We start from the raw sequence: 24,243 nt of genomic DNA, 5'->3' as shown, positions 1-24,243 counted from the left end.
GACTTGCCATCGTTGAGCTGGCTGGTCCCGTTGTGTCAGGGACTGCCTCGCCACCTTCCTGAACGTGCTGATCTGAGCCTGAGAAGGAAAGACTCTGCTTGCTGCCGTGTCAATCAGCATGCCCAGATACTCAGTCCTCTGTTTGGGAGTGAGATCCGACTTCCGAAAGTTGATCACGACACCCAGTTCGTGACACAACTCGAGTAGACGATCTCTGTCCTGTAGCAAGTGCAAGTGGGAGCTTAATAGGATCAACCAATCGTCGAGCTACCTCAGTAGACGAATCCCAAGCGAATGGGCCCAAACTGAAATGAGAGTGAACACTCTCATGAACACCTGCGGAGCGGTCGACAGACCAAAACAGAGAACCTTGAATTGATAGACCACTCCAAAGCGAAGGCACCGACGAGACAACGGGTGAACTGGTACCTGGAAGTACGCATCCATCAAATCGACCGTCAGCATGAAGTCGCCCTCCCTGATGACCGACAGTACTGTCTGTACCGTCTCCATCGTGAACCGTGTCTGGCGAGCGAAACGATTCAGGGGAGAGAAGTCACAGGGACTGCACTACCTGGTGGTGCAGCTCTACGTGGGGTTGAACAGCAGATTGGGCTGGGGAGGAATCTCTCTCGGTGCCTCAGAGGGAAGAGCTAACAGGTCGAGATACCAAACAGCCTGGGGCCATTTGGGACCCACCAGAATTATCCTGAGATTCGAGGTGATCATCACTTGGCTGATCACCCTGCGAATCTCTTCGTTGGCTGAGTCGGTTGAGCTTCAGACTGTCACTCGATAGGCCGTAGTTCAACTCCCCCGGCCGGCTGATGAAGAGTTAATTCATTTCTCGCTATAATGTGGTTCGGATTCCACAATAAGCTGTAGTCCCGTTGCTAAGTAACCAATTGGTTCTTAGCCATGTAAAATAAGTCTGATCCTTTGGGCCAACCCTAGGAGAGCTGTTAATCAGCTCAGTGGTCTGGTAAAACTAAGGTATACTTAACTTTTGATCACCCTGCAAATCAGACAAAACAGAGGAAAGGTGTAGACATTGAGGATGTCCCAAGGGTGTTGGAATGCATCCTCCGCTGCAGCCCATGAGTCCAACACAACCGAACAGAAGACCTGAAGTTTTCGGTTGTGCCGGGAGGCGAACAGATCTATGACTGGATGTCCCTGCAGATCGAACCACCTCTCCGTTGCATCTGGGTGAAGGGACCACTCTGTCCCTATCACCTGATTCTGGCAGCTGAGCTTGTCTGCCACTACATTCCTCTTGCCTGGAATGTACCTGGCTGACAGCTCTACTGAGTGGGCCTCTGGCTCTGCATTGTCAACTGATGAAGTGGAAGGGACACCAGGCCCCCTTGCTCGTGGACGTATGTCACTATCATGGTGTCCCACCACTCAATCCTGAAACTCTTGGAGGACCAGGAAGGCCATCTTGAGTTCCAAAATCAGCAACTCCTCCAGGTGTGCGCCCCATCCCTCGGTCAATGCATACGAAAACCGAAGCATGTCCAAAGGGGAAGTATGTAGGTCCTGTCTCACCGGAGGTCTTGGCCACTGCCTGGTGGACAAGGTGGTCGCTGTCTCCAGCACGACATTTGTCCACCACAGCATCTACCAGCTCTCTGGGAAAGAGAGAGGCAGAACCCAGTGACGGTCCATTCCATAGGGTCATTGCCGACTCGGGACCAACAGAACTGGTGAAGCGAGAAAGGACAGAGTCTCTTCTCTTAAGGGTATCGGCGGCCTGTAATTTTGGTGATATTGGCTCAAATTCGTGAGAATGAGTTATCGTCATATTTCCACGGATCTGGGTCCTGGCCATTGCCACGCGTAAGATAATATCGATACGAAGCCTTTTAAATGGTTTAAAGGCCAATTTAAAGGCCACACCCAGGTAGAGAATTAAAGGTCTGGTTAGGGGTGGTTTTACTATTTCATTTTGCACTCATTCTTTAAGTATTTGTATTTCTTTTCATTGCGTATTCTTTCGTATGCCGTACAATATGTTTTCCTGATAGAGATGGCAACTCTTCCCATGGCTGAATAACGCCAGCCAGTTGTCCCGAGAGAGAATTCTTATATTTTTTTATGTAATCGTATGTTTGTTATTTTCAGTCGATTGCAACACTTCCTCGGACTTTTGGACATCAGTTCTTTATTATATGTATTACCAACATGCCAAAAAAGAAGTTTAGTAAGCGAAGGGAAGCAAGCTCTCGCAATATCAAAACTTATCTGGAAGCTAAAAGTATAAACACAGCTAATGTTGTGGCTTCTCACATGTTGCCACCAACCACGTGTGCTGAGGAGATGCCAAGTACTTCCTATTAAGAAGCTCCCAGTAAAATCTACTATTCCCTTGAACAAATATATCAAGATGATGATGATGATGATGGCACCGACCACTTTGTTTTGAAGTTATCTGATGATGAGGAGGGGGAGGAGGAAGATAATGAGCATTTTCAAGATGTAACTGCTGTCCCTGACATAGCAGGTGATGTCGCTGTTTCATCAGGAGCCAACCTAAGAAGTTTTTTATTGAGAAGCTATATAACTGAAAAAGAAGATCTTCTAAGTGTAAGCAATGATGGAGAAATAGTTTCATTACCCTTGAGAGTTCTAAAAGACGCTTTTAGTTCGACGTATTGCGGGCAGTGTGACCGCAATATAACACTCGAAATTGATAAAAACAGTTTTGATGTTGACTTGAAACTAAAGTGTCAGTGTGAGGTACCGTCTGTTTTTCAATATACCAAAGTGCAAGCTAGTGAAAGTGTGAAAACAGAACATATCGGTGAAACAACAGCTTCATTTATATATCAAAACATGATAAATGGGGGAGGCTTGGCAGCCTTGAATAACACTCGAATTGCCTTAGGTGCCAAACCTTTAGCAAACAGCACGTACGAACGTTATAAAGAGTATATTGAACGGATTGCTGACCAGACCTTCAAGGAATCCATGAAAGAAGTTGATAGAGCAATATTTGATTATTATGAAAGCATTGGGGTCAGACCAGATGAACATGGTAATTTACCTATCGAGGTATTATATGATGGCACTTGGATGAAAAGGGGACATCAATCCCCTATTGGCATAGGAGTTGTTACCGAGGCTTACACTGGCTTTGTTCTTGATGGCGAAGTTTTCAGTAAGATATGTAATTCCTGCAGTACTTTGAATAATAAACTGAAAACAAATGAAGTAACAAAAGAACAATATGATGCAGCTTATGAAAAACATATACAGTCTGGAGAATGCAAAAAAAAAATTTGACCAAGCTTCTGGAAATATGGAAGCTGCTGGTGCTATCGCATTGTGGCAAAGATCACTAGACAGGAAATTCATATATAAAGTATTTGTTGGTGATGGGGATTCGACAGCATATAAAGGAGTATGCAGTTTGAATGAGGGCACTGGTCCTTATGGCACTCCATACCCAGTGCTCAAGGAAGAATGCATAAACCACGTTCAGAAGAGGACTGTCTTTCGTCTTATGGCCTTGAGAAAGAAATATGTTTCAAAAATATGTAACAACAACAAACAAAGTTATGTTTAGGAGTGAGCTTGGAGGACTCAATAAATTGAGTGATAGCACGGTGATAAAAATTGGAAAATATTTTGGCATTGCAGTAAGAAATGGAGCTAGAGATCCCACTGACCCTTTAGTTACCATGAAAAAAAATATAATGGCAATCTTTTTACATCTGACTAGTGATGATAAAAATCATGATCATTCTCAGTGTCCTATTGGCAAAAATAGCTGGTGTTTTTACAATCGTGATTTGGCAATGAATGTATCTCCCAGGAGTCACAAGAAGATGAAAGTAAAACTCCAACTTACAGAGGAGCAAAAGATCCCAGTTCGCCAAATATTTGACGAGCTTTCCTCTGATGATTTACTGCAAAGATGTGCGAAAGGTCGTACTCAAAACCTAAATGAATCGTTCAACAGTAAAATATGGGCAAAGTGTCCAAAGGTCAGACTTCATGGGAAGGATACTGCGACCTTTGCTTTTCATGTTGCTGCAACGGAGCATAATATCGGCTATGCAGCAAGTTCATTGCTGCCTGTTATGAGAAAAACGGCAGGAGAAAGCCTGAAAGGCCTTCAGATGAAAGAGAAGACCAGGAAACGAATGTCTGCTATGCATTCAAGAAGGCAAAAGAAGCAAAGAACATCAAAAGGAGGATATGAAGGAGGAGCTCATTAGCCTCCTAAAAACCTGGCTGAACAAGAGTAGAGTGGTGTTCTATGATAACCCCCCAAAAATAATATAAACTATTTTTTTTAAGAGATAAATGTTTTTTTTTTTTGAGGGAATAATATCTCTTATAAAAAAGAGGGGAGCAGGTGTCATGTAGGCTTTTCTAAGAAACTTTATATGCTTCTAAAAGCAAAATAAATGGTTAGCAAAACTTTAACTGCGTTTTTCTCAGAACATACTCTTTCTACATTCAAATTCCAAAAACTCCCTTATTTATGAATGGATTTTAAAAATCTAAAAAGCAATTTGAACAAAGATAGTGAGAGAACACATCGGCAAATTTATTTTTCTTTTTCTGTCAAAAAATTTTTTACTAAGATTTAATATATAATTTTATGGTATTTTTTATTGTATTTTTTAAAATATTTTTTTAAAATAGCATACATCACATATTAGATTTTTGAGTTTGCCATTTTATTTGATAGGAACTAAACTTTCTGCTATTACTTTTGTTTTTAAATTGAATGATAAATAAAGAAGGAGATGTACTTTACAAAACAAAAAAAAAGTTATGTTTAAAAGAAAAATATTCGTTAAACAAAAAGTTTTCATCCAATTCACCTGAAATTTTGTATGCATATTCGGCCAAACTAGAGGTAAAACCTGTGGAAGTTTGAACACCGTCACTCAAAATTAATCCCCGACCGCGCCGATACCCTTAAGCACCTGGTTTGCCATCTGGTGCGCAAGGTAGGAGATGGCCTTACCTCCAGACTGACACAGCCTCCCGAAAGTGGAGTCCTTCCCAGGCACAATAGTGCCCGAGAAGGCAGCCACTTTGGATACTGTGAAAGACCACAGATCCAGCCAGGAGACTGCCTGGAGAGCCGCCACAGCAGTGGTTTCAAGAGTCACAGTCTCTTGCTGTGAGAGGGAGATTCCTTCTGCAGTAAGCTGCTGCAGCAAGAAACCCAGGCCTAGACGCACCAGGTCTGGGTCAACCTGCTTAGGCGGCAATGCCCTCTCCAAGGGGGTATAAAATTGCTTCTGTTGAGGCAGAGAAGGAGGAAGTAGCTTGTCCAAGCGGTTCGAATGTAGTGAATTATCTTGTCCAGAAACAATATTATTCACCTGATCAAGAACCCCCTCAGCAAGTGTGGACCATAGCAGCCCCATCAAAACCTTGGGTTCCTTTTTCGGACCCCAGAGGGATTTGAGGCACGAAGGACGATCCACAGACGGTGGTCCCTTCCCCAAGGTCGTTGTGCTGACGAATCAGCGCAATGACCTCTACAAAAGTCCTCTGTATTTCAGGGGTGTCCGCATTTTGGGGGAAAGGACCCTTGGGTCCTTCCAGTGGGTGGTCCTCCCAATCTACTCTCCCGGCAGGAGGGAGAACCTCGGCAGACCCCTTGGATCCATCCTGCACTATGCGGGCCTACAACCTAGTCAATTCCAGGACCAAGCCAGGAACATATGCCCTCGCACTCAAACTCTGGAGAGACGACTCTCCAGAGTTCCTCCTGTCCGACTCGCACCTTCCAGGGAAACCCCAGGATGTTGAGGGGACAGGCAAGGAGGATCAGGCACCTGCCTGGGTCCACCAACACCTGCGGTGATGATGGCAACCCAGGTCCAGAAGAACGCTTTTGCCTTGGCAAAGCATTGTTCTGAGGAGAGCGTAGAGGTTCACGCGAGCCGAGCCGAGCCGAGCTTACGACTCGACCAAGCCAGGCTGATCATTCAAATGTGACCGTGGACTGGGTGGAGTCGAACGTGCACCTGACTGGCAAGAACTTGCACTGTCCTCTTGACGGGCCCCAGTCTTCTTCGAGGACAGCGCCTCTCAAGAAGACTGTACAGGGGACCTCCTCTCTGTCTCCCGGACACAAGAGGCCGAAGCATCTACCTGGGAACCTTGCTTGGCACTAAAGGAAGTGCCAGCAGGCAGAGCTGAGTCACCTGCAGGTCTTGGCTCTTTCTCTCATCCTGGTTTGGGATACCCAAGTCTCCTTAGAGACCTGGGTACTTGGAGTGGCTCGCAAACGAGCGCCCGACACAGTGCCAGCCTTCGAAGCGGATTTCTTAGGCATGGCAATGGGTGTGCAGACTGAGGTTTGCACGCCCACGGCTCCCGAAATGCTAGACCCAGGGGTCAACAATTTGGTTCCCTGACCCAAAGGACGGGAAGAGCCGACAAGAGATCCCACTACTTCCCCTGTGGAGGGAGGCAGTCCCTTAGAAACCACAGAATGGGATTTCTTGGGGGGGGGGAGAGGAGAGACAGCCTTCTTCTTCGACTGAAGAGCCTTGGAAGAAGGGGAGGAGGTAGCAGACGATGACGGTAACAAAGACAACACCTTCCTAGGTCTCTTCTTCAACTTCTTCTCTGTCATCTTCTTCAGGATGGCGGTCAAATCCCCTATCCAGGAGGGAGCAGCAGAAGTCACAGGAGCAGCCAGGGTGGCCAGGGTGGCCAGGGTAGCAGAGACGTCAACAGATGAGACTGGGGCAACCGGGGCACCCAGTCCAGGCCAGGAGCAAAAGAAGCCAGGAGCAGTGACAGGGGCGACCGGAACAGCCTGGACAGGTGGGGAAGCCAGGACAGGCCGAGAGCCAGGAAACCTAGGAGCCAGGACTGGGGCGACTGGGATAGCCAGGGCAAGTGGAGAAGCCAGGAAAGCCCAGGAGCCAGCAACACCAGGAACAGCAGTTGCGGGAACCATAACATGGGGCACGAATGAAGTCACCATCACGGAGGGTCCTGGCTGGAACAGCAGGGCCAGGAAGCCAGGCGGGAGTGGCACTGCGTGATGGGATGCCAGTGCAGCAGTCACCTGGGTAGCCAGGTGAGAAAAGAGTCATGGGGCACCTCAGCAAAAGTGGTCTTCATAACGGTGCTGGTAGTGGCAGCAGCCGCGGCGTGGGTCACTACCAGGGCACCAGAGATATGAGACAGGAGACCCTCCAGTGATGGTGAAGCCAGGTTGAAGCAAGATCTAGAGCCTGCTCCCCCCATGAGAAGCCTCTACCACCATACCTGAAGACAAAGTCGGATTAGGGGAGGGAGACTCCACTCGCTCTGGGGGAAAAAATTCCCCCTTGGAGCGAGAAGCCCCAGGTGAGGTCGTCCTGATTGTCTGCAGCCTGAAGGGTTAGCCACCAAGGGAGTCATCGGGGGCGTGTAACCCTCAGATGACACCTAGGAAGGCTTTCCTCCAGTACTGTTTCCTCCATTCAAACCTCACCCACTGCTCAGCCAACCAAGGGCAACACTCAGTACAAGGAGAATAACGGGAACACACACGCCCCCTGCAAGAAGAGCAAAGGGCATGCAGGTCCACCTGAACTTTAGATCGAAAACTATTACATTTCTTCCCACCAACCCAAGGACACACGCTGGGGGAAGGCGGGCTTACGAGATTTACTTCATTCTTGAGCATTCATGATAGAGAAATGAATACACAATGCATACAGCAAACAGAAAATATTCCAGTGAGAAAACAGCTCAACGGAAGTCCAGGCATCAGAGCGAAGCAACACGTCTGTACCACACGGTGGCTGAAAGCAAATTGGAATGTTTACATCCGGGCAGGAGGGCAGTGGTTAACTGCCTAATCAACTTGTTCGAAAGTTCAACGGCCGCTTCCAGCTTCAATGAAAGTAATTCCAAATGTAAAGGACCTATGGTTTGTATATCATGGCGGAACAAACTCAATTTCCAAGGTAATACCTAATGCGGAGCTCTTACTTAGTTCTACTGATGATTATAATAATATAATAATAATAATAACAACAATAATACGCTAATAATAATAATTATAAGGTATTATTGCAGTAAGAGGCAACACGCCGTTATGACATAGAAATATTTTCTGACTGATTTTGATGTGTTTAGCACGAATTTCACCTTCAATTTCGTCGGAAATTAATGGGTTTAGAGCTAATTCCATGTATATAAGTGGACCAAAAAATCACAGTTTTTGAAAGTAAATTGTATTTTTCCTAACTATACAAACCTAAGGTCCTTTACATTAGGAATTACTTTCAGGCTAAGGCTGGAAACGGCCATTAAACTCGAGCAAGGTGGTTAGGCAGTAACTACCGCCAAGTAGGTGGGAATACCCGCCTGCCCGGATGTAAACATTCTAGGTTCAGAGTGAGGGGTGGCATGAGGTGGGCATAGTGTGTAATGTAAAGGACCTTAGGTTTGTATAGTTAGGAAAAATTGTGATTTGTTCCAACACGATATACAAACCGTCGGTCCTTTACATTAGGAAGACTCACTGGCTGGAGGGAGGAATCTAAGTGAGTTTCCTGAACTGACTGGAGTTCTGCACACCTGGGCTACTCCTCCTGGTCGAAAGAGCGAGGAGGAGTACCGTGCCTCTGACATATTGATCGGAGTGTAGGAACTGCAAGATCAAATGTCAGATACTGGACCTTTTCGCATGAGTGAGGAAACGTAACTCCTACGAATTAGGCTGGAAGGATCTAGAGTCGGAGGCAGTAAGGAAAAGCAGAGATAGGGTTCCCTTATTGCCAGTCTCTCCTTCCTCCCCTTGCTAGAGGAAGGAGCAGAATTGCTTCTATGATTCTATAAGAAAAATAGAACAGGTACTCGATGTGTAGTCTTACCGCATCAGTGCCAGTTCCAGCAGCTATTGGTTTGAGTCCTATTCTCATCCCTAAGGAGAAGTTGGAGGACGGGAAAGGAGGAGGAAGAGAAGCCAGTCACTCTCAGAATCCTTCTCACTTCCAGAACCAACACCTTAGGCGAGATGCTACTCGTCCTCTTGAAGGAGCTGGGTAAGACAACACAACTTGTTGAGCAGCCACCACAGAGCCAAGGAAAAAAGGTTCCAAGGGCCTGTGGGCAAGACCGTAGAAAGAAGACAAGTGTCGTCTAAGAGACTACGTCTTGCTTCCAGACCAACAGAAACTTCCGGAATGCGAGGGATGGACCAAGCCATCCACTTCGTGAGCTCTCGGGTGGAAGGTACCGGTATCGTCGTCATCAGCTGCCAAGTACCTCCTTTGATTGCTTCACGAAGTCAGGAGGAAGATGTGTCCTTAGACACTTCTTCCTTGGGAGAGACAGTACTAGTGAAAACGTTGACGACATCCAGGTTAGGAATGTCGAGCCTTTCGGAAAGTACCACAGCTCCCAAATAGGACAAAGTAACGAGTGATCTGGATTATCGACACAAAGTCCAAGGAGGAGGGGACTAAGAACGACTCGAACTCGACAGTAGATGCCAATGGATTCGGAGTCCACCCATGACATCCAAGAAGGAGTCAAGGTATGATCCCCATCCCTGTTTTTCCATCTTCTACACCAAGGCCAGGGTAAGATGAGAGATGGTCCTAAGAGGCATATCTCTCTCCGACGACTCTCCTAAGGCAAGTGCAGAGCACGGACAGGAACCCTAAATGAGAGTCGCATGCCACCCAGGAAACAGTTCCCTGGGACAGCACGACTAAAGAAGCTTCTCGTCCATAGCCAACTCTCGACTGAGGAGATGAAGGCTACTTCAGATAGAAGACTAGGTCGCAAGGGCCTACGTTCTTCACAAACGAAAGGGAGAGAAGCAACCCTCGGCAGAGCAGACGAGGAAGTCCAGACTTGACGAGCAACTCTGACCCGAGAAGAAGCTCCAACAACGACACCACCAGCGAAGATGGATCCAGTCCCTGGGACAGTGTTGCAGAGGACTTCAAGGGATATCCAGCCATAACCATTACCGCTAGGCGAGAAAGCCTGTGCTTGCAAGGAAAGCTGGAAAGTCTCCCCGTCCTGAACACACAAGGATGTACTTACCTCAAGAACGGCTTCTTGTGTAGCTGCTACAAGAGGTTGGGTCAAGCGGAATTCTTCTCGATGCCTCGGCAATCAGGTCGGATGAAGGCAAAGTCTTCAAGTATTTGTCTGTAACTCGGGGTGAGCAATGTTTGTGAACCCCTAGCGAAACGGACAAATACAGAGGGAAAAAAACGTCGATATCGGGTATTCACCAAAAAGACAGCAGGCCTCAACGGAGTGGCCCCTGGTCTGGTATGAAGGAGCGAGAAAAAAAAAAAACTACCGACTTGTGTGCAGGGAGGCAACAGAAGGACGGTAGGGATTTCTCAGTCGACCAGTCTCTGCATGAATCTTCGTGAAGAAAGAGTGAGCAGCATGTTCCGTCCCGATCACTCCAACCCGAGGCCAGGCTTGCCTACCAATACATCCCCACCAAGAATGCATCTGGTTAACTGAGCTGTCGAGTGTGCAATAGAACAACACTCGAGTACCTGCAAATGCTGAGATGAAACAGGAGGAAAAAACGATTGCCTCTTGTTTGTCGACAAATGCCACTACTGTGGTTTTGTTGTTTAACGAAACCAGTGAGTGCCGCAAAACCCATCCTGAATTCTCGGACGGCCAAAAGGCTACCCTGAGCCCAGGACGGTGATGAGAAGGTACTAATCGTCTTGGTCACACAAATTCAAGACAAGGTCTTACCAGTGTGCGCCTATTCCTCAATCTGTGAATCCGTAAGTAGGCACAAGATGTGAGGGGAATATGCAAGCATATTCGAAGGTTCCTTCAATCAAGCATTAGCCTAACTCTTTCCTCATACATCAAAGAGGAAAGAACGGAGGAAAGGAAGCAGACTTCCATTCTCCACCATGGGGAAGCTTCTGCAAGATGACAGGGTACCTAGGCAATTAGCTCTAGCCAGGCTGGCATTTCCCGAATCGGGAACACGGGAGAGGTGGCAGGATAGTAGTTTGATGGAAAGAATTGCTGAGACCTAAGGGAAATAGATACTTCTCCTGAAGGAATTCATTCCCAGGTCTCGGCAATGTCGCTGCCAGTTCCAGAGACTCGATAAGTATCATTTCGTCCAGGCATCAGCAGTTGCAATCTTCTTCTGAAGCCTAGGAATTCTTAGCTAAGGAGTTGAGGGGGGCTGGCTTGAACTCAAGGTCGAGTTGAGATGACTAAGACCCAAAGTTCTTGGCCATTGTCCAAAGGACAAGTCAGTGCCCTGGTGCAAACCTTGATTACCGGGGTATCTGGCAAATCTCCCAAGGAGAAAGGCAGAACCAAGTAATGGTTCGTTCCTAAGGGTCGAGCCAACTCGGGACTTACGAAACCGGAGATCCGAATTGGGACAAAGTCCTTCTTCTTGGCACCAGAATTGCCCAAAAAACTGCAGTCGGCAAGACCCTCCCAGGCAAGAAGAATTCATATTCTGTCGAGGCAGGGGTGGATGCTTGGTGTCTTGACCTGAATTAACTACTTCAAAGAAAAGAATTCATCAGGTCGAGAACTCTCTCGGAAGCCAGGACCGCGGCGGTCCCTGACACTCTCGGTCACTCGGGAACTGCAAGGGTTGTGAGTGATGAAGGTTATTCATTGGGGGAGCCGCAGTCCTGTCCCAGGGATCCTCGCGCCGCGAATCAGCGCGGGGGCACGGCGAACTTGAAGAGGAAGACCTCGCTGTTTCCGATGCATGAAACTCCTGTACCTCTCCCTTGGAGGAGACCTTGACAGATCCCATGAAACCCTCCTCAGCTACTTGGTTATAATACAAGAGAAATCGGGGACCGATACCCAAAGCACGCCAGGCAGCCGAACTCCGAAGAAAATTTCGTCGGAGCTCTCTCTGTCCGTCTCGCGCCTCTCGGAACAACTGAGAGGAGAAGAGAACAGGTGAGGAGAAAAGAGTATCCCTACCTTTCCTGCCAGTAAGATAAGCAGGAGAGGCAGACCGTGAGCGATAATCAACCGAAGGAGATTACTGCCACAAGGGGGAAGAAGAGCACTTGTGCTGTAGCAAAGCGCTTTCCTGGGAAGAGCAAAAAGTTCACTCGAACATAGCCGAGAAGCCGAATCGGAAAAAAACAAGTAGGGCTGAGCCGAGCCAAGCCGATCGCGTGCGGCGACTGGGAGGCAGGCGGGGTGAGCCGAGCCGAGCTGAGCCAGTCTGGCAAGCCGAGTTAGTCTTGTAAGCGCGACCGGGGGCCGAGCCGAGCCGATCGCGCGAGCACAATCATAACTGGGTAGGCCGGACTCGTCTGCTGTGAACAATTGCTAGTTTCTCGGACTCTAAACTCCTTCAAGGCCGAGGCCCCTCAAGAAGGTTCAAAGGGGAATTCTGTGTCTGCTATCTTGCATGCTCGAACCCTTAACTTCGAGACACAAGAATGAAGCCCGGATGAGGAACCGAAGCAGCTGGCGGGCAGTATCGAGACACCTGGCATCTCAGCACCCAGACACCCGGGCATCTCGGCAACCAGACACCTGGGTGTCCCGGCAACCTGACACCTGGGTGTCTTGGCACTTTCTCTCATCCTGGGCCTCTCGTAAGGAAAGCGCTCATGATTCATAGATTTCGAGCTACCCATAAGACTTCTAAAAATCGGGAGGGGCTGCTTTGTTTCCTAATAGATCGAAAGAGCCAAGCACAGAACCAGTCTTAGACGCAGACTTCCAAGACTGGCAACGAGGGTGTGGCCTCGAGAGGCACCGCTCTCGCAGCCCCCGAAATGCAAGATCCCACAGGAGAATGCGAATCGGTTCCCACCCGAGGGCGGAAACAGCCAACGTGAGAAACTTGTCTCCCGGAAGAGAGTCAGTCCCTTAGAAGTCCCACAGGACTCCCGAAGGGAATCTCTTCCCTGCTTCTTCTGATGTTCAAACCGACAGGATCGAGACACCAGGCTGGGAACCCGACCGAGCACTGGCAAACACTGGGAGCGCGCTAGGTGCTGGCAGAAAGAGGAGCTGAGACACCTGGGTGCCTCGGCCCTTTCTAACACTGCTCCCGAACTGGGCCCAGAAAATCTCTCCAGACCAGATCGGGATACTACTTCCATAGAATCTCGAGCCCGACAGAGATCTGTCCAACCTCTAAGGGAACCCAAACTGAGGTCTCTGGATCTCAGGAGAGGAAGGGAAGACGAGCACCCGAACACGGGAAGAAACAAAGATAAGATGAAGAACACAGTCCCTAAATAGTCCAAGGGCTTCAACAGGGAAGGCTTTCTTCACCTCCACTCCGACATCTTCTACAGGATGGTGGACGCAACAGAAACATTGTAACCTGAAGGGCAGTCCAGCAGGAACACAACGGATGGTCGACACGAAACATCACCACCAGGAGAGAAGCAGCAGGCATGATCAGGACAGCCGATGAAGGAGCTACGGCAGCGGTTCGGAAGGCCTGAACTACTGCAACGGCCAGGAACATCACCTCAACAGGGCGACTTCCTTCATCTACACGGCGACATCTTCTACAGGATGGCGGACATCGTAACCTCTGGGGCAGCTGGCAGGAACACAATGGAAGCGGCCCCGGGCATGACCGACAGGAGGACAGCCGATGCAAGACCTATGGCAGAGGTTCGGAGGGAAGGAGCTATTGCAACGGTCAGGAACGTCACTTCCACAAGGCGACTTCCTTCCCCCTCATGCCAACACCTTCTACAGGATGGCGGACATCGTAACCTCCAGGGCAGCTGGCAGGAACACAAAGGAAGCGGTCCCGGGCACGACCACTAGGAGAAGTAGTGAGCACGATCAGGACACCCGATGCAGGAGCTATGTTAGCGGTTCGGAAGGCAGGAGCTACTGCAACGGACAGAAATGTCACATGAAAGTCACCAGCAGTGACAGGAACGATCAGGGCGGCTGCGGCAGGAGACCAGGAAGAGCAGCCCACAGTCTGTCGAGTTGACAAGAGCATAACACAGGAAACAGCAGGAGCAGATGGACCACAGATATGCAGGAGGCATTGCAACAGCATACATGAAGACCAGCAATGACAGCGATCGATCCACATCGGCGGGAAAGATTCAGAACGATCCCGACGTGGAAATATGTCATCTAACCAGGTACTGTGGTCGATCCCAAAGCAACGCTGAATGAATGTCAGGACTGCTTCATGCGAGATATCCTTCGATATATCCAGCCAACTACTTCTGTGTCTGGAATGCTCACTGTCAACCTGAAAGAAAAGCAAAGATGATTAGTAGAGGGAGATTCCTCCCGCTACAAGGGGAACTGCCCTATGCAGCGGGAGGAGGTACTCTACAAGAGGTAGCCCAATCGCTCCCCGCACCTAGTCTTCGCCCAACGAGCGAGCGAAGAGGGCGAAAGAGAGAGATCTACTAAAGGGGAGAAGGAAGAACCTACGGGAAGAGAAAAAAGGACGGAGGGGAGGCCACCAAGGGCACTGTGGAAGCGGAACTTATCGACGACGCCCGCAACCTCCCACCTGGCCCCCAGTTCTCCAAGCACAGGCGGTGAGCAACACTCAGCATAAGTAGGAAGGAATTAGTGATGCCCTTATACACGGAGGGCGTTAGCCCAAGAAGGGAACGAACTCTTACGTCCCGATCAATGTAGGGGAGTGAAGATATTCATCCCAAACTATATCTCCGAATGTACAGGGGAGCCTTCAGTTTTTACGTAAAGGGCTGCTGGAAGAGAAGCATTATCACTCGTTTATGCTTCTTCAATAACGCCCTTGGCCGTCAAACCCAAGACACAGAGCAGGGAACGACGGCTTATGCAAGGTTATCACGAATCGTGGGTTTGTGTTAATAAATATCAAACACATGTACATATAAATAAAAATACAGAAAGATCCCACCGGGATAATAAGAGCTTAACGACAGTCAGGCGGAGAGAACGAAAAAACACATTAGCAATGCATGACGGCCGAAAGCAAACTGGAATGTTTACATCCGGGCAGGCGGGTATCCCCGCCTACCTGGAGTTTTTTACTGCCTAACCACCTTGCTCAAGAGTTTAATGGCCATTTCCAGCCTATGCCTGAAAGTAATTCCTAGTGTAAAGGACCGAGGGTTTGCATATATTGTGTCGGAACATGCTAGTTTCCTGAACTCTAAACTCCTTCGAGGCCGAGGCCCCTCGAGAAGAAGGTTCAAAGGGGAATTCTGTGTCTGCTATCTTGCATGCTCAAACCCTAAAGTTCAAGACACAAGAATGAAGCCAGGCCGAGCAACCGAAGCAGCTGGCGGGCAGTATTGAGACACCTGGCGCCTCGGCACCCAGACACCCAGGAGTCTTGGCACCCAGACACCCGATAGTCTCGGCACCCAGACACCTGGGTGTCTCAGCACTTTCTCTCGTCCTGTTCCTCTCGTCAGGAGAGCGTTCGTGATTCATAGAATTCGAGCTACCCACAATACTCCCAAAAATCGGGAGTGGCTGCTTTGTTTCCTAAGAGATCGAAAGAGCCAAGACTTCCAAGTCTGGCAACGAGGGCATGGCCTCGAGAGGCACCGCTCTCGCGGCCCCCGAAATGCAAGATCCCACAGGAGAATGCGAATCGGTTCCCGCCCGAGAGCGGCAAGAGCCAACGAGAGAAAATTGTCTCCCGGAAGAAAGTCAGTCCCTTAGAAGTCCTGCATTACTCCCGAAGGGAATCTCTTCCCTGCTTCTTCTGATGTTCGAACCGATGGGATCGAGACACTAGGCTGGGAACCCAACCGAGCACTGGCAAGCACCCGGGAGCGCTTGGAGTGCTGGCAGGAAGAGGAGCCGAGACACCTGGTTGCCTCAGCCCTTTCTCTCGCACTGCTCCCGAACTGGGCCAAGGAAAATCTCTCAGACCAGATCGGGATACTCTGATATTCCATAGAATCTCGAGCACCCTGAGCGGCTTCGCAAAGGCATTAAGCAGCCCCTTTAGAGGTGAAACCTCTAGTACAGGTATTCCCCTACTTACGATGGGGTTAGGTTCCAAAAAATCCATCGTTTGTTGAAAAAATCGTAACTTGAATATGGCCTAGCCTACACTAGGGTAATCAGTACCATCTATACATATATGATAGCCTAGCCTACACTACACGGTATACTTTATGCATATATGGTTGAGTAATTATTAGTGTCAGCTAATTCTGTAAGTTCAATGCAGATTGACATGGTAAGTCAGTATAAAGAGAAATTGAATAACAAACAAGGCCTAGCCTGCAGTTTGGTATATCATATATGGTAGCCTAGCCTACATTATACTGTATTCTTTTTTCACATAATAACACTGTATTATACAAACATCAAAATAACAAATGTGCATCTTTTCCATGGATCTTTTAAAAAGTTATGCTTTACTACACTGTATGCAATTGTATATATTCTCATATTGCTTTAGTATTATAAATTGCGATCAAATGTTTTGGTTTGGGAACCGATCACGTGTTTATTTCGCCGCATTTAACTCCATTCAGAGCGCATTTCTTGCTTCTAGTTAGCGTAAATGAATCTCTAGATACTTTGTTTATGTGGGACATATATATTTTTCGTTATACGAAGTGTTTTTAAGTCAAAATTTAACTTAAATATGTCTCGTTGTCAAATTAATTTAGCTATTTTTTCGTTAATAGATGATGTTGGAGGCTGGCCGTTTGGGGGTATGTTTGTTTTGTGTAAAAAAAATCAAGATTCCGTTCGCTATTTTCTCTTGATTTCATCATCATACTACAAGCTTTTCGTATTTATCTTTTATCAGCGTGAAAACAGTAGTAATATGTGTTCTTTCATGCCCAGTAGTTTTGATTAAAATACTTTCCAATTTTATTTGCGGTCGATTCATTAGCAGCTTGAACTTTTGTTTTTTCAGCTTCAGCTACAACTTGCAGCTTAAATTTACTGTAGCAGTATATTTCCTTGCCGATCTTTTCTCCAATGCGGATGAGGGTATAGTGTAAAAATATATCAGTCCTTAACGTCATTTTTAACATAACTACGGTAATTGTTTAACCGTACGATGATTGAAATACAAGCAAAACAGTTGTTATCCAATTCGGTTATTAGCAAAATAACAATTTTTAAAAGTAAATTGTATTTTTCCTAACCATACAAACCTAAGGTCCTTTACATTAGGAACTACTTTCAGGCGTAGGCTGGAAATGGCCGTTAAACTCTTGAACAAGGTGGTTAGGCAGTAACTACCGCCAGGTAGGCGGGGATACCCGCCTGCCCAGATGTAAACATTCCAGTTTGCCTTTTGGTCCAGGTTCAGATTGAGGGGTGGCATGAGGTGGGCATAAAGTGTAAAGGACCTCGGGTTTGTATAATTAGGAAAAATACAATTTACTTTTAAAAATTGTTATTTGTTCCGACACAATATACAACCCCTCGGTCCTTTACATTAGGAAGACTCACTGGTTGGAGGGAGGAGTCTGAGTGAGTCTCCTGAACTGACTGGAGTTCTGCACACCTGGGTTACTCCTCCTGGTCGAAAGAGCGAGGAGGAGTACCGTGCCTCTGACATATTGATCGGAGTGTAGGAACTGCAAGATCAAATGTCAGATACTGGACCTTTTTCGCATGAGTGAGGAAACGTAACTCCTCTGAAATAGGCTGGAAGGATCTAGAGTCGGAAGCAGTAAGGAAAAGCCGAGATAGGGTTCCTTTATTGCCAGTCTCTCCTTCCTCCCCTTGCTAGAGGAAGGAGCAGAATTGCTTCTATGATTCTACAAGAAAAATAGAACGGGTGCTCGATGTGTAGTCTTATCGCATCACTGCCAGTTCCAGCAGCTATTGGTTCAAGTCCTATTCTCATCCCTAAGGAGGAGAAGTTGGAGGGGAGAGAAGGGAGGAGGAGGATGACAGGCCAGTCACTCTCGGAATCCTTCTCACTTCCAGAACCAACGCCAGGGCGAGATGCTACTACTGTCCTCTTGAAGGAGCCGGGTAAGACAACACAACTTGTTGAGCAGCCACCACAGAGCCAAGGAAAAAGGGTTCCAAGGGCCTGTGGGCAAGACCGAAGGAAGAAGACAAGAATGTGGTCTAAGAGACTACGTCTTGCTTCCAAACCGACAGAAACTTCCGGAATGCGAGGGATGGACCAAGCCATCCACTTCGTGAGCTCTCGGGTGAAAGGTACTGGTATCGTCGTCATCAGCTGCTAAGTACCTCTTTAGATCGCTTCACGAAGTCAGGAGGAAGATATGTCCTTAGACACTTCTTCCTTGGGAGAGACAGTACTAGTGACAACGTTGACGACATCCAGGTTAGGAATGTTGAGCCTTTCGGAAAGTACCACAGCTCCCAATAGGACAAAGTAACGAATGATCTGGATCATCGACACAAAGTCCAAGAGGAGGGGAACAAGAAGGACTCGAACCCGACAGTCGATTCCAATGGATTCAGAGTCCACCTACGACATCCGAGAAGGAGTCGAGGTATGATCCCATCCCTGTTCTTCCATCTTCTACACCAAGGCCAGGGTAAGATGAGAGATGGTCCTAAGAGGGCATATCTCTCTATCCGACGACTCTCTGTAACGGGCGAATAGCACAGACAGGAACCCTAAACGAGAGTTACATGCCACCCAGGAAACAGTTCCCTGGGAGAGCACGACTGAAGAAGCTTCTCATCCGTAGCTAATTCTCGACTGAGGAGATGAAGGCTACTTCAGATAGAAGACTAGGTTGCAAGGGCCTACGTTCTTCACAAATGAAAGGGAGAGAAGCAACCCTCGGCGGAGAAGACGAGGAAGTCCAGACTTGACGAGCAACTCTGGCCCGAGAAGAAGTTCCAACAACGACACCACCACTGAAGACGGATCCAGTCCCTGGGACAGTGTTGCATAGGACTTCAAGGGATATCCAGCTATATCCGTTGCCGCTCGGCGAGAAAGCCTGTGCTTGCAAGGAAAGCTGGAAAGTCTCCCAGTCCTGAACACACAGGGATGTACTGCCTCAAGAACCGCTTCTTGTGTAGCTGCTACAGGAGGTTGGGTCAAGTGGAATTCTTCTCGATGCCTCGGCAATCAGGTCGGATGGAGGCGAAGTCTTCAAGTATTTGTCTGTAACTCGGGGTGAGCAATGTTTGTGAACCCCTAGCGAAACGGACAAATACGGAGGAAAAAACGTCGATATCGAGTTTTCACCAAAAAGACAGCATGCCTCAACGGAGTGGCCCCTGGTCTGGTATGAAGGAGTGAGAAAAAACTACCGACTTGTGTGCAGGGAGGCAACAGAAGGACGGTAGGGATTTCTCAGTCGACCAGTCTCTGCATGAATCTTCGTGAAGAAAGAGTGAGCAGCATGTTCCGTCCCGATCACTCAAACCCGAGGCCAGGCTTGCCTACCAATACATCCCCACCAAGAATGCATCTGGTTAATTGAGCTGTCGAGTGTGCAATAGAACAACACTCGAGTACCTGCAAATGTCGAGATGAAAACAGGAGGAAAAAACGATTGCCTCTTGTTTGTCGACAAATGCCACTACTGTGTTTTTGTTGTTCAACGAAACCAGTGAGTGCCGCAAAACCCATCCTGAATTCTTGGATGGCCAAAAGGCTGCCCTGATCCCAGGACGGTGATGAGAAGGTACTAATCGTCTCGGTCACACAAATTCAAGACAAGGTCTTACCAGTGTGCGCCTATTCCTCAATCGGTGAATCCGTAAGTAGACACAAGATGTGAGGGGAATATGCAAGCATATTTGAAGGTTCCTTCAATCAAGCATTAGCCTAACTCTTTCCTCATATATCGAAGAGGAAAGAACGGAGGAAAGAAAGCAGACTTCCATTCTCCACCATGGGGAAGCTTCTGCAAGATGACAGGGTACCGAGGCAATTAGCTCTAGCCAGCTGGCATTTCCCGAATCAGGAGCACGGGAGAGGTGCAGGATGGAAGTTCGATGGAAAGAATTGCCGAGACCTAAGGGAAATAGATACTTCTCCTGAAGGAATCCATTCCCAGGTCAAGGCAATGTCGCTGCCAGTTCCAGAGACTCGATAAGTATCATTTCGTCCAGGCATCAGCAGTTGCAATCTTCTTCTGAAGCCTAGGACTTCTTAGCTAAGGAGTTGAGGGGAGCTGGTTTGAACTCAAGGTCGAGTTGAGATGACTAAAACCCAAAGTTCTTGGCCATTGTCCAAAGGACAAGTCAGTGCCCTGGTGTGAACCTTGATTACCGGGGGTATCTGGCAAATCTCTGAAAGAGAAAGGCAGAACCAAGTAAAGGTTTGTTCCTAAGGGCCGAGCCAACTCGGGACTTATGAACCGGAGATCCGAATTGGGACAAAGTCCTTCATCTTAGCACCAGAATTCCCAAAAAAACTGCAGCCGGCAAGACCCTCCGAGGCAAGAAGAGCTTGGTGTCTCGACCTGAATTAACTACTTCGAAGAAAAGAATTCATCAGGTTGAGAACACTCTCGGAAGCCAGGACCGCGGCGATCCCTGACACTCTCGGCCCCTCGGGAACTACAAGGGTCATGAGTCCGAAGACACGGGCGATCGTAACTTGAAGAGGAAGACCCTTGCTGTTTCCGATGCTAAACTCCTGTACCTGTCCCCTTGAATGAGACCTTGACAGATCCCATGAAACCCTCCTTGGGTACTTGGTTATAATACGAGAGAATCGGGGGACCGATACCCAAAGCACGCCAGGCAGCCGAATTCTGAAGAAAATTTCGTCGGAGCTCTCTCTGTCCATTTCGCGTCTCTCAGAACAACCGAGAGGCGGAACCTCTAAGACTCGGGAACAGAATCGCAAACTGAGGTCTGCCGCTGCCACAAGCTCCTTCAAACACAAAAACCCATGGCTATGCCAATCGGTTTCCTAACCCGGGTCGGGAAGAGCCAACGAGAGACCCACTGCCTCCTCGGAAGGAGGCAGTCCTTGGGCGCCCAAGGGCATCAAGGGGAAGAAGCAGTATTCCTTTCCTTGGCCGATGGAGGTCTGTCCGATCACGGACCCCCTTGGACCTCGGGAAAAGAAGGGAAGACGCAGCAGAAGACGAAATCGAAGATAAGATGAAGACGGCGGCTACTTCCACAGGACGGCTTCCTTCTCCTCCACTCCGACATCTTCTACAGGATGGTGGACCACGAAACGTCAGCCAACCTCCAGGGTAGTCCGGCAGGAACACAACGGACGCAGCCAGGACACCACCACCAGGAGAAGCATGATCAGGACAGCCGATGTAGGAGCCACGGCAGCAATTCCGAAGGCAGGAGCTACTGCAACGCCAGGAACATCACCTCAACAGGACGACTTCCTACATCTTCACGCTGACATCTTCTACAGGATGGCGGACATCGTAACCTCTGGGGCAGCTGGCAGGAATGCACGGAAGTGGCCTTTGGGCAACGACCGCCAGAAGCGGCAGGAATGATCAGGACAGCCGATGCAGGAGCTACGGCAAAGGTTCGAGAGCAGGAGCTATGCAACGGCCAGAACGCTCACTTCCATTAGGCGACTTCCTTCCCTTTCACGCCAACATCTTCTACAGGATGGCAGACATCGAACCTCCAGGGCAGCTGGCAGGAACACAACGGAAGTGGCCCTGGCACGATCACTAGGGGAAGAAGCGGCACGATCAGGATGTAGGAGCTCGTTAGCGGTTCGGAAGGCAGGAGCTACTGCAACGGACAGAATGTCATTTGAAAGTCACCAGCAGCGACAGGAGCGATCAGGTGGGCTGCGACAGGAGACCAGGAGAGCAGCCCACAGACTGTCGTGGAGTTGACAAGAGCATAACACAGGGAACAGCAGGAGCAGATGGACCACAGATACGCAGGAAGCATTACAACAACATACATGAAAACCAGCAATGACAGCGATCGATCTACATCGGCGGGAACAGAGTCAGAGCGATCCCGACGTGGAAATATGTCATCTAATCAGGTATTGTGGTCAATCCCGAAGCAACACTGAATGAATGTCAGGACTGCTTCATGCAAGATATTCTTGATATATCCAGCCAACTACTGCTGTGTCTGCGATGCTCACTGTCAACCTGAAAGAAAAACAAAGATGATTAGTAGAGGGAGGCTCCTCCCGCTACAAGGGGAACAGCCCTACGCAGCGGGTGGAGGTACTCTAGACGAGGTCGCTTGATTGCTCCCCCCACCCCGCCCAGGGTCTTCGCCCGACGAGCGAGCGAAGAGGGTGAAGGAGAGAGATCTACTAAGGGGAGAAGGAAGAACCTACAGGAAGAGAAAAAAGGACGGAGGGGAGGTCACCAAGGGCGCCGTGGAAGCAGAACTTATCAACGACGCCCATAACCTCCCACTCTGCCCGCAAATCTCTAAGCGCAGGCGAAGGGTAACACTCAGCATAAGTAGGGAAGAAATTAGTGATGCCCCTTACACACGGAGGGCGAAGCCTAAGAAGGAACCAACTCTTACGTCCCGATGGATGTAGGGGAGTGAAGATATTGCATCCCAAACTATATCTCCGAAAGTACAGGGGCGCCTTCAGTATTTATGAAGGGCCGCTGGATAGAAGCATTACCACTTGGTTACGCTACTCCAGTTATGCCCTGGGCCATCAACCCAAGACATAAGCAGGGGAACGACGGCTTCGCCAGGTCAACATCACAAATCGTGGGTTTGTATTAACAAATATCAAACACACGTATATATAAACAAAAATACAGAAAGATCCCACCGAGGATAATAAGAGCTTAACGACAGTCAGGCAGAGAGAACGAAAACACGTCAGCAACGCAAGACGGCCGAAAGCAAACTGGAATGTTTACATCTGGGCAGGCGGGTATCCCCGCCTACCTGGAGGTAGTTACTGCCTAACCACCTTGCTCAAGAGTTTAACGGCCGTTTCCAGCCTACGCCTGAAAGTAATCCCTAATGTAAAGGACCGAGGGTTTGTATATTGTGTCGAACAACGTGGGTTTGTATTAATAAATATCAAACACACATATATATAAACAAAAATACAGAGATCCCACCGGGATAATAAGAGCTTAACGGCAGTCAGGCGGAGAGAACGAAAACATGTCAGCAACCCATGACGGCTGAAAGCAAACTGGAATGCTCAAGAGTTTAACGGCCGTTTCCAGCCTACGCCTGAAAGTAATTCCTAATGCAAAGGACCGAGGGTTTGTATACTGTGTCGGAACAAAATGTTGTTTCCTTCACTGGGGGGTCCTACTAGGTTAGGTTAGGATTTTTCCTTTAATAATAGGCTAGGTTACATTAGCCACTCCCTTCTTGAACATACCTAGGCTCCCATATGCCTTGCGCTTGCACAGAGCCATTCCAGGGTGGCCATCGGAACAACAACATGTCCGTTCTCTCTCGGTGTGTTTTAACCCCCAAACCCCTCCCCCAACTCCCCAAAGGGTCCCCAACAGAGACGTGAGATTAATAATAACTGACCGCCAATAAACAACGCCACTTCCTTCATCAGCAACACTCAAAGTAGAAGAAAACTCACTTTCCAAGGTAATGTTCCGTGCGGAGGTGTTCCATAGTTTTACAATAATAATAATAATAATAATAATAATAATAATAATAATAATAATAAATACAATCAATGGATTAAATCAAATAAAAAAAGGTTCAGGTAGGCAGCCTTATTTAACTCCCGTCATTTACGTTAAGATTAGGGGTAATTATAGTTGCTTAATCATTAACGTCCATCAAGATGGATGTGTTGACCTCATATTACCTTCAATAACAGATTCCAGTCGTTACACGGTGTAACGAATGACGATTTATACGAAGACACTGGAGTTCCCCTTCTTCACTGTCTTCAGTCGTCGCTCTCGATGTAAACAAACAGATTCCAAGTTGCCACATAGTCCTATAACGTCCATATCTTATTGAAATTTCGAGCGTATGTTTGCGCAAGAGCGCGCACGCGAGCGTGAAATGAATAAACTATACTTTTTATTAAGAGAATATACTTTAGTGGATATTGAAGGGTATATTTCAAATATATGAGAGAGTTTACCGAATAATTAAATCCCTCTTGGCAACGTGTCTCGCATTCACAATTGAATTATCTTTTTATATCAAATCATTTAAAATAACCAAGTAAATTAAATATAGAAAATAAGGAAAAATTAAATAATTACTAAAATCTAACATACAGTTAACTGTCTGTTGTAAATTTGGCTTTAATACGTAATTAGTGCTTCGTAAGGATTCGATATAGACGGATATCGGTGACATCATAGAGCCGATCTCACTTGCCGGTCTAGGGTGAAATATAATAATAATAATAATAATAATAATAAT

At 47.9% G+C, this 24,243-nt stretch overlaps 1 pseudogene; it reads right to left on the bottom strand.

The window, feature by feature from the left end:
- LOC136838044 (zinc finger protein 420-like) overlaps positions 1-23,798 on the bottom strand; it is an 82,488-nt pseudogene extending 58,690 nt beyond the window's left edge.
- Positions 23,799-24,243: the final 445 nt, after the last annotated feature.

This window comes from Macrobrachium rosenbergii, unplaced genomic scaffold (genome assembly GCF_040412425.1).
Source record: "Macrobrachium rosenbergii isolate ZJJX-2024 unplaced genomic scaffold, ASM4041242v1 13909, whole genome shotgun sequence".
In the NCBI taxonomy this organism is placed as follows: Eukaryota; Metazoa; Arthropoda; class Malacostraca; order Decapoda; family Palaemonidae; genus Macrobrachium; species Macrobrachium rosenbergii.
Note: the sequence above shows the minus strand (reverse complement) of the source record. Positions and strands in the feature narration are given on the sequence as shown.